Here is an 11,722-nt window from a genome sequence, read left to right as displayed (position 1 = left end):
AAATTTACTGTATCCCTTGGACCTTCATATTGACGATGAAACACAGAAATTGCATCGGAATTAATTTCAAATGGCACAATGCCGACTTAAGTACAAGAGGACTGACACTCTAAATTTCTATGATTTGAACCTCTGCTGTGAGTCCAGTGTTGGATTCCGATTCTTCACTTCAGGTTTACTGTATCCCTTGGACCTTCTTATTGACGATGAAACACAGAAATTGCATCCGAATTTAATACAAAAGGCACAATGCCGTCTTAAGTACATGAGGACTGATACTCTCACTTTTTATGATTTGAACCTCTCCTGTGAGTCCAGTTTTAGTTTCCGATGCTTCACTTCAGGTTTACAGTATCCCTTGGACCTTCTAATTGACGATGAAACACAGAGTTTGCATCCGTATTTTATACAAAAGGTACAATGCCGACGTAAGTACAAGAGGACTGACACCCTAACTTTCTATTATTTGAACCTCTCCTGTGAGTCCAGTTTTAGATTCCGATCCTGCACTTCAGGTTTACTGTATCCCTTGGACCTTCTTATTGACAAATAAACACAGAAAAATCATCGGAATTAAATTCAAAAGGCACAATGCCGACTTAAGTACAAGAGGACTGACACTCTAACTTTCTATGATTTGAACCTCTCCTGTGAGTCCTGTTTTAGATTCCGATGCTACACTTCAGGTTTACTGTATCCCTTGGACCTTCTTATTGACGATGAAACACAGAAATTGATTCCGAATTTAATACAAATGGCACAATGCCGACTTAAGAACAAGAGCACTGACACTCTTACTTTCCATGATTCGAACTTCTCCTGTGAGGTCAGATTTAGATTCCGATGCTTCACTTCAGGTTTACTGTATACCTTGCACCTTCTTATTGACGATGAAACACAGAAATTGCATCGGAATTAAATTCAAAAGGCACAATTCCGACTTAAGTACATGAGGACTGTCACTCTCACTTTCTCTGATTTTAACCTATCCTGTGAGTCCAATTTTCGATTCCGATGCTTCACTTCAGGTTTACTGTATCCCTTGGACCTTCTTATTGACGATGAAACACAGAAATTGCATCCGAATATAATACAAATGGCACAATGTCGACTTAAGTACAAGAGGACTGACACTCTCACTTTCTATGATTTGAACCTCTCCTGTGAGTCCAGTTTTAGATTCCGATGCTTCAATTCAGGTTTACTGTATACCTTGCACCTTCTTATTGACGATGAAACACAGATATTGCATCCGAATTTAATACACAAGGCACAATGCCGACTTAAGTACAAGAGGACTGACATTCTAACTTTCTATGATTTGAACCTCTCCTGTGAGTAGAGTTTTACATTCCGATGCTACACTTCAGGTTTACTATATCCCTTGGACCTTCTTATTGACAAAGAAACACAGAAAAAGCATCGGAATTAAATTCAAAAGGCACAATGCCGACTTAAGTACAGGAGAACTGACACTCTAACTTTCTATGATTTGAACCTCTCCTGTGAGTCCAGTTTTAGATTCGGATGCTTCACTTCAGGTTTACTGTATCCCTTGGACCTTCTTATTGACGATGAAACACAGAAATTGCATCCGAATTTAATACAAAAATCACAATGGTGACTTAACTACAAGAGGACAGACACTCTCACTTTCTATGATTTGAACATCTCCTGTGAGTCCAGTTTCAGATTCCGATGCTTCACTTCAGATTTACTATATCCCTTGGACCTTCTTATTGACGATGAAACACAGACATTGCATCGGAATTAATTTTATATGGCACAATGCTGACTTAAGTACAAGAGGACTGACACTCTAACTTTCTATGATTTGAACCTCTCCTGTGAGTCCAGTTTTAGATTCCGATGCTTCACTTCAGGTTTACTGTATCCCTTGGACCTTCTTAATGACGATGAAACACAGAAATTGGATCGGAATTAAATTCAAAAGGCACAATTCCGACTTAAGTACAAGAGGACTGACACTCTCACTTTCTCTGATTTGAGCCTCTCCTGTGAGTCCAGTTTTAGATTCCGATGCTTCACTTCAGGTTTACTGTATCCCTTGGACCTTCTAATTGACGATGAAACACAGGGTTTGCATCCGAATTTAATACAAAAGGTACAATTCCGACTTACGTACAAGAGGACTGACACTCTAACTTTCTATGATTTGAACCTCTCCAGTGAGTCCAGTTTTAGATTCCGATGCCTCACGTCAGGTTTACTGTATCCCTTGGACCTTCTTATTGACGATGAAGCACAGAAATCGCATCCGAATTTAATACAAAAATCACAATGGCTACTTAAGTACAAGAGGACTGACACTCTAACTTTCTATGATTTGAACCTCTCCTGTGAGTCAAGTTTTAGATTCTGATGCTTCACTTCAGGTTTACTGTATCCCTTGGACCTTCTTATTGACGATGAAAACAGAAATTGCATCCGAATTTAATACAAATGGCACAATGCCGACTTAAATACAAGAGGACTGACACTCTAACTTTCTATGATTTGAACCTCTCCTGTGAGTCCAGTTTTAGATTCCGATGCTTCACTTCAGGTTTACTGTATCCCTGGGACCTTCTTATTGACGACGAAACACAGAGTTTGCATCCGAATTTAATACAAAAGGCACAATGCCGACTTAAGTACAAGAGGACTGACACTCTCACTTTCTATGATTTGAACCTCTCCTGTGAGTCCAGTTTTAGATTCCGATGCTTCACTTCAGGTTTACTGTATACATTGCACCTTCTTATTGACGATGAAACACAGAAATTACATCCGAATTTAATACACAAGGCACAATGCCGACTTAAGTACAAGAGGACTGACATTCTAACTTTCTATGATTTGAAACTCTCCTGTGAGTACAGTTTTACATTCCGATGCTACACTTCAGGTTTACTATATCCCTTGGACCTTCTTATTGACAATGAAACACAGAAAAAGCATCGGAATTAAATTCAAAAGGCACAATGCCGACTTAAGTAGAGGAGAACTGACACTCTAACTTTCTATGATTTGAACCTCTCCTGTGAGTCCAGTTTTAGATTCGGATGCTTCACTTCAGGTTTACTGTATCCCTTGGACCTTCTTATTGACGATGAAACACAGAAATTGCATCCGAATTTAATACAAAAATCACAATGGCGACTTAAGTACAAGAGGACTGACACTCTCACTTTCTATGATTTGAACATCTCCTGTGAGTCCAGTTTCAGATTCCGATGCTTCACTTCAGATTTACTGTATCCCTTGGACCTTCTTATTGACGATGAAACACAGAAATTGCATCGGAATTAATTTCAAATGGCACAATACCGACTTAAGTACAAGAGGATTGACACTCTAACTTTCTATGATTTGAACCTCTCCTGTGAGTCCAGTTTTAGATTCCGATGCATCACTTCAGGTTTACTGTATCCCTTGGACCTTCTTAATGACGACGAAACGCAGAGTTTGCATCCGAATTTAATACAAATGGCACAATGCCGACTTAAGTACAAGAGGACTGACACTTTAACTTTCTATGATTTGAACCTCTCCTGTGATTCCAGTTTTGGATTCCGATGCTTCACTTCAGGTTTACTGTATCGCTTGGACCTTCTTATTGACGATGAAACACAGAAATTGCATCCGAATTTAATACAAAAAGCACAATGGCGACTTAAGTACTGGAGGACTGACACTCTCACTTTCCATGATTCGAACTTCTCCTGTGAGGTCAGATTTAGATTCCGATGCTTCACTTCATGTTTACTGTATACCTTGCACCTTCTTATTGACGATGAAACACAGAAATTGCATCGGAATTAAATTAAAAAGGCACAATTCCGACTTAAGTACAAGAGGACTGACTTTCTCACTTTCTCTGATTTGAACCTCTCCTGTGAGTCCAGTTTTAGATTCCGATGCTTCACTTCAGGTTTACTGTATCCCTTGGACCTTCTAATTGACGATGAAACACAGAGTTTGCATCCGAATATAATACAAAAGGTACAATGCCGACTTAAGTACAAGAAGACCGACAATTTAACTTTCTATGATTTGAACCTCTCCAGTGAGTCCAGTTTTAGATTCCGATGCCTCACTTCAGGTTTACTGTATCCCTTGGACCTTCTTATTGACGATGAAACATAGAAATTGCATCCGAATTTAATACAAAAATCACAATGGCGACTTAAGTACAAGAGGACTGACACTTTCACTTTCTATGATTTGAATCTCTCCTGTGAGGTCAGATATAGATTCCGATGCTTCACTTCAGGTTTACTGTATACCTTGGACCTTCTTATTGACGATGAAAACAGAAATTGCATCCGAATTAAAAAAAAGGCACAATGGCGACTTAAGTACAAGAGGACTGACACTCTCACTTTCTATGATTTAAACCTCCCCTGTGAGTCCAGTTTTAGACTCCGATGCTTCACTTCAGGTTTACTGTTTCCTTCGGACCTTCATATTGACGACGAAACACAGAAATAGCATCCGAATTCAATACAAATGGCACAATTGCGACTTATGTACAAGAGGACTGATACTTTCACTTTCTATGATTCGAACCTCTCCTGTGAGGTCAGATTTAGATTCCGATGCTTCACTTCAGGTTTACTGTATACCTTGCACCTCCTTATTGACGATGAAACACAGAAATTGCATCCGAATTTAATACAAATGGCACATTGTCGACTTAAGTACAAGAGGACTGACACTCTCACTTTCTATGATTTGAACCTCTGCTGTGAGTCCAGTTTTAGATTCCGATGCTTCACTTCAGGTTTACTGTATACCTTGCACCTTCTTATTGACGATGAAACACAGAAATTGCATCCGAATTTAATACACAAGGCACAATGCCGACTTAAGTACAAGAGGACTGACATTCTAACTTTCTATGATTTGAACCTCTCCTGTGAGTACAGTTTTACATTCCGATGCTACACTTCAGGTTTACTGTATCCCTTGGACTTTCTTATTAACAATGAAACACAGAAAAAGCATCGGAATTAAATTCAAAAGACACAATGCCGACTTAAGTACAAGAGAACTGACACTCTAACTTTCTATGATTTGAACCTCTCCTGTGAGTCCAGTTTTAGATTCGGATGCTTCACTTCAGGTTTACTGTATCCCTTGGACCTTCTTATTGACGATGAAACACAGAAATTGCATCCGAATTTAATACAAAAATCACAATGGCGACTTAAGTACAAGAGGACTGACACTCTCACTTTCTATGATTTGAACATCTCCTGTGAGTCCAGTTTCAGATTCCGATGCTTCACTTCAGATTTACTGTATCCCTTGGACCTTCTTATCGACGATGAAACACAGAAATTGCATCGGAATTAATTTCAAATGGCACAATGCCGACTTAAGTACAAGAGGACTGACACTCTAACTTTCTATGATTTGAACCTCTCCTGTGAGTACAGTTTTAGATTCCGATGCTTCACTTCAGGTTTACTGTATCTCTTGGACCTTTTTATTGACGATGAAACACAGAAATTGCATCCGAATTTAATACAAATGGCACAATGCCGACTTAAATACAAGAGCACTGACACTCTCACTTTCCATGATTCGAACTTCTCCTGTGAGGTCAGATTTAGATCCCGATGCTTCACTTCAGGTTTACTGTATACCTTGCACTTTCTTATTGACGATGAAACACAGAAATTGCATCGGAATTAAATTCAAAAGGCACAATTCCGACTTAAGTACAAGAGGACTGACTTTCTCACTTTCTCTGATTTGACCCTCTCCTGTGAGTCCAGTTTTAGTTTCCGATGCTTCACTTCAGGTTTACTGTATCCCTTGGACCTCCTAATTGACGATGAAACACAGAGTTTGCATCCGAATTTTATACAAAAGGTACAATGCCGACGTAAGTACAAGAGGACTGACACTCTAACTTTCTATGATTTGAACCTCTCCCGTGCGTCCAGTTTTAGATTGCGATGCTTCACTTCAGGTTTACTGTATCCCTTGGACCTTCTTATTGACGACGAAACGCAGAGTTTGCATCCGAATTTAATACAAAAGGCACAATGCCGACTTAAGTACAAGAGGACTGACACTCTAACTTTCCATGATTTGAACCTCTCCTGTGAGTCCAGTGTTGGATTCCGATGCTTTACTTCAGGTTTACTATATCCCTAGGACTTTCTTATTAACAATGAAACACAGAAAAAGCATCGGAATTAAATTCAAAAGACACAATGCCGACTTAAGTACAAGAGAAGTGACACTCTAACTTTCTATGATTTGAACCTCTCCTGTGAGTCCAGTTTTAGATTCGGATGCTTCACTTCAGGTTTACTGTATCCCTTGGACCTTCTTATTGACGATGAAACACAGAAATTGCATCCGAATTAAATACAAAAATCACAATGGCGACTTAAGTACACGAGGACTGACACTCTCACTTTCTATGATTTGAACATATCCTGAGAGTCCAGTTTCAGATTCCGATGCTTCACTTCAGATTTACTGTTTCCCTTGGACCTTCTTATAGACAATGAAACACAGAGATTGCATCGGAATTAATTTCAAATGGCACAATGCCGACTTAAGTACAAGAGGACTGACACTCTAACTTTCTATGATTTGAACCTCTCCTGTGAGTCCAGTTTTAGATTCCGATGCTTCACTTCAGGTTTACTTTATCCCTAGGACCTTCTAATTGAAGATGAAACACAGAGTTTGCATCCGAATTTAATACAAAAGGTACAATGCCGACTTAAGGACAAGAGGACTGACACTCTAACTTTCTATGATTTGAACCTCTCCAGTGAGTCCAGTTTTAGATTCCGATGCCTCACTTCAGGTTTACTGTATCCCTTGGACCTTCTTATTGACGATGAAACATAGAAATTGCATCCGAATTTAATACAAATATCACAATGGCGACTTAAGTACAAGAGGACTGACACTCTCACTTTCTATGATTTGAACCTCTCCTGTGAGGTCAGATATAGATTCCGATGCTTCACTTCAGGTTTACTGTATACCTTGGACCTTCTTATTGACGATGAAAACAGAAATTGCATCCGAATTTAAAAAAAAGGCACAATGGCGACTTAAGTACAAGAGGACTGACACTCCCACTTTCTATGATTTGAACCTCCCCTGTGAGTCCAGTTTTAGATTCCGATGCTTCACTTCAGGTTTACTGTTTCCTTCGGACCTTCTTATTGACGACGAAACACAGAAATAGCATCCGAATTCAATACAAATGGCACAATTGCGACTTATGTACAAGAGGACTGACACTCTTACTTTCTATGATTCGAACCTCTCCTGTGAGGTCAGATTTAGATTCCGATGCTTCACTTCAGGTTTACTGTGTTCCTGGCACCTTCTTATTGACGATGAAGCACAGAAATTGCATCAGAATTAAATTCAAAGGCACAATGCCGTCTTAAGTACAAGAGGACTGATACTCTCACTTTCTATGATTTGAACCTCTCCTGTGAGTCCAGTTTTAGTTTCCGATGCTTCACTTCAGGTTTACTGTATCCCTTGGACCTTCTAATTGACGATGAACCACAGAGTTTGCATCCAAATTTTATACAAAAGGTACAATGCCGACGTAAGTACAAGAGGACTGACACTCTAACTTTCTATGATTTGAACCTCTCCTGTGAGTCCAGTTTTAGATTCCGATGCTTCACTTCAGGTTTACTGTATCCCTTGGACCTTCTTATTGACGACGAAACACAGAGTTTGCAACCGAATTTAATACAAAAGGCACAATGCCGACTTAAGTACAAGAGGACTGACACTCTAACTTTCCATGATTTGAACCTCTCCTCTGAGTCCAGTGTTGGATTCCGATGCTTCACATCAGGTTTACTGTATCCCTTGGACCTTCTTATTGACGATGAAACACAGAAATTGCATCCGAATTTAATACAAAAAGGAAAATGGCGACTTAAGTACGAGAGGACTGACACTCTCACTCTCTATGATTTGAACCTCTCCTGTGAGTCCAGTTTTAAATTCCAATGCTTCACTTCAGGTTTACTGTATCCCTTGGACCTTCTTATTGACGATGAAACACAGAAATTGCATCCGAATTTAATACAAATGGCACATTGTCGACTTAAGTACAAGAGGACTGACACTCTCACTTTCTATGATTTCAACCTCTCCTGTGAGTCCAGTTTTGGATTCCGATGCTTCACTTCTGGTTTACTGTATCCCTTGGACCGTCTTATTGACAAATAAACACAGAAAAAGCATCGGAATTAAATTCAAAAGGCACATTGCCGACTTAAGTACAAGAGGACTGACACTCTAACTTTCTATGATTTGTACCTCTCCTGTGAGTCCTGTTTTAGATTCCGATGCTACACTTCAGGTTTACTGTATCCCTTGGACCTTCTTATTGACGATGAAACACAGAAATTGATTCCGAATTTAATACAAATGGCGCAATGCCGACTTAAGTACAAGAGCACTGACACTCTCACTTTCCATGATTCGAACTTCTCCTGTGAGGTCAGATTTAGATTCCGATGCTTCACTTCAGGTTTACAGTATACCTTGCACCTTCTTATTGACGATGAAACACAGAAATTGCATCGGAATTAAATTCAAAAGGCACAATTCCGACTTAAGTACAAGAGGACTGACACTCTCACATTCTCTGATTTGAACCTATCCTGTGATTCCAGTTTTCGATTCCGATGCTTCACTTCAGGTTTACTCTATCCCTTGGACCTTCTAATTGACGATGAAACACAGAGTTTGCATCCGAATTTAATACAAAAGGTACAATGCCGACTTAAGTACAAGAGGACTGATACTCTCACTTTCTATGATTTAAACCTCTCTTGTGAGTCCAGTTTTAGATTCCGATGCTTCACTTCAGGTTTACTGTATCCCTTGGACCTTCTTATTGACGACGAAACACAGAGTTTGCATCCGAATTTAATACAAAAGGCACAATGCCGACTTAAGTACAAGAGGACTGACACTCTAACTTTCTATGATTTGAACCTCTCCTGTGAGTCCAGTGTTGGATTCCGATGCTTCACTTCAGGTTTACTGTATCCCTTGGACCTTCTTATTGACGATGAAACACAGAAATTGCATCCGAATTTAATACAAAAAGGAAAATGTCGACTTAAGTACAAGAGTACTGACACTCTCACTTTCTATGATTTGAACCTCTCCTGTGAGTCCCGTTTTAAATTCCGATGCTTCACTTCAGGTTTACTGTAGCCCTTGGACCTTCTTATTGACGATGAAACACAGAAATTGCATCCGAATTTAATACAAATGGCACATTGTCGACTTAAGTACAAGAGGACTGACACTCTCACTTTCTATGATTTGAACCTCTCCTGTGAGTCCAGTTTTAGATTCCGATGCTTCAATTCAGGTTTACTGTATACCTTGCACCTACCTACTGACGATGAAACACAGAAATTGCATGGGAATTAAATTCAAAAGGCACAATTCCGACTTAAGTACAAGAGGACTGACACTCTCACTTACTCTGATTTGAACCTCTCCTGTGAGTCCAGCTTTAGATTCCGATGCTTCACTTCAGGTTTACTGTATCCCTTGGACCTTCTAATTGACGATGAAACACAGAGGTTGCATCCGAATAAAATACAAAAGGTACAATGCCGACTTACGTACAAGAGGACTGACACTCTAACTTTCTATGATTCGAACCTCTCCTGTGAGGTCAGATTTAGATTCCGATGCTTCACTTCAGGTTTACTGTATACCTGGCACCTTCTTATTGACGATGAAGCACAGAAATTGCATCAGAATTAAATTCAAAAGGCACAATGCCGTCTTAAGTACAAGAGGACTGATACTCTCACTTTCTATGATTTGAACCTCTCCTGTGAGTCCAGTTTTAGATTCCGATGCTTCACTTCAGGTTTACTGTATACCTTGCACCTTCCTACTGACGATGAAACACAGAAATTGCATCGGAATTAAATTCAAAAGGCACAATTCGGACTTAAGTACAAGAGGACTGACACTCTCACTTAATCTGATTTGAACCTCTCCTGTGAGTCCAGTTTTAGATTCCGATGCTTCACTTCAGGTTTACTGTATCCCTTGGACCTTCTAATTGACGATGAAACACAGAGTTTGCTTCCGAATTTAATACAAAAGGTACAATGCCGACTTACGTACAAGAGGACTGACACTCTAACTTTCTATGATTTGAACCTCTCCAGTGAGTCCAGTTTTAGATTCCGATGCTTCACTTCAGGTTTACTGTATCCCTTGGACCTTCTTATTGACAAATAAACACAGAAAAAGCATCGGAATTAAATTCAAAAGGCACATTGCCAACTTAAGTACAAGAGGACTGACACTCTAACTTTCTATGATTTGAACCTCTCCTGTGAGTCCTGTTTTAGATTCCGATGCAACACTTCAGGTTTACTGTATCCCTTGGACCTTCTTATTGACGATGAAACACAGAAATTGATTCCGAAGTTAATACAAATGGCACAATGCCGACTTAAGTACAAGAGCACTGACACTCTCACTTTCCATGATTCGAACTTCTCCTGTGAGGTCAGATTTAGATTCCGATGCTTCACTTCAGGTTTACAGTATACCTTTCACCTTCTTATTGACGATGAAACACAGAAATTGCATCGGAATTAAATTCAAAAGGCACAATTCCGACTTAAGTACAAGAGGACTGACACTCTCACTTTCTCTGATTTGAACCTATCCTGTGAGTCCAGTTTTCGATTCCGATGCTTCACTTCAGAGTTACTGTATCCCTTGGACCTTCTTATTGACGAAGAAACACAGAAATTGCACCCGAATTTAATACAAAAAGGAAAATGTCGACTTAAGTACAAGAGGACTGACACTCTCACTATCTATGATTTGAACCTCTCCTGTGAGTCCAGTTTTAAATTCCGATGCTTCACTTCAGGTTTACTGTATCCCTTGGACCTTCTTATTGACGATGAAACACAGAAATTGCATCCGAATTTAATACAAATGGCACATTGTCGACTTAAGTACAAGACGACTGACACTCTCACTTTCTATGATTTGAACCTCTCCTGTGAGTCCAGTTTTAGATTCCGATGCTTCACTTCAGGTTTACTGTATACCTTGCACCTTCCTACTGACGATGAAACACAGAAATTGCATGGGAATTAAATTCAAAAGGCACAATTCCGACTTAAGTACAAGAGGACTGCCACTCTCACTTACTCTGATTTGAACCTCTCCTGTGAGTCCAGTTTTAGATTCCGATGCTTCACTTCAGGTTTACTGTATCCCTTGGACCTTCTAATTGACGATGAAACACAGAGTTTGCATCCGAATTTTATACTAAAGGTACAATGCCGACGTAAGTACAAGAGGACTGACACTCTAACTTTCTATGATTTGAACCTCTCCTGTGAGTCCAGTTTTAGATTCCGATGCTTCACTTCAGGTTTACTGTATCCCTTGGACCTTCTTATTGACGACGAAACACAGAGTTTGCATCCGAATTTAATACAAAAGGCACAATGCCGACTTAAGTACAAGAGGACTGACACTCTAACTTTCCATGATTTGAACCTCTCCTGTGAGTCCAGTGTTGGATTCCGAAGCTTCACTTCAGGTTTACTGTATCCCTTGGACATTCTTATTGACGATGAAACACAGAAATTGCATCCGAATTTAATACAAAAAGGAAAATGGCGACTTAAGTACAAGAGGA

Source organism: Schistocerca serialis, chromosome 3 (genome assembly GCF_023864345.2).
Source record: "Schistocerca serialis cubense isolate TAMUIC-IGC-003099 chromosome 3, iqSchSeri2.2, whole genome shotgun sequence".
Taxonomy (NCBI): domain Eukaryota; kingdom Metazoa; phylum Arthropoda; class Insecta; order Orthoptera; family Acrididae; genus Schistocerca; species Schistocerca serialis.
Note: the sequence above shows the minus strand (reverse complement) of the source record.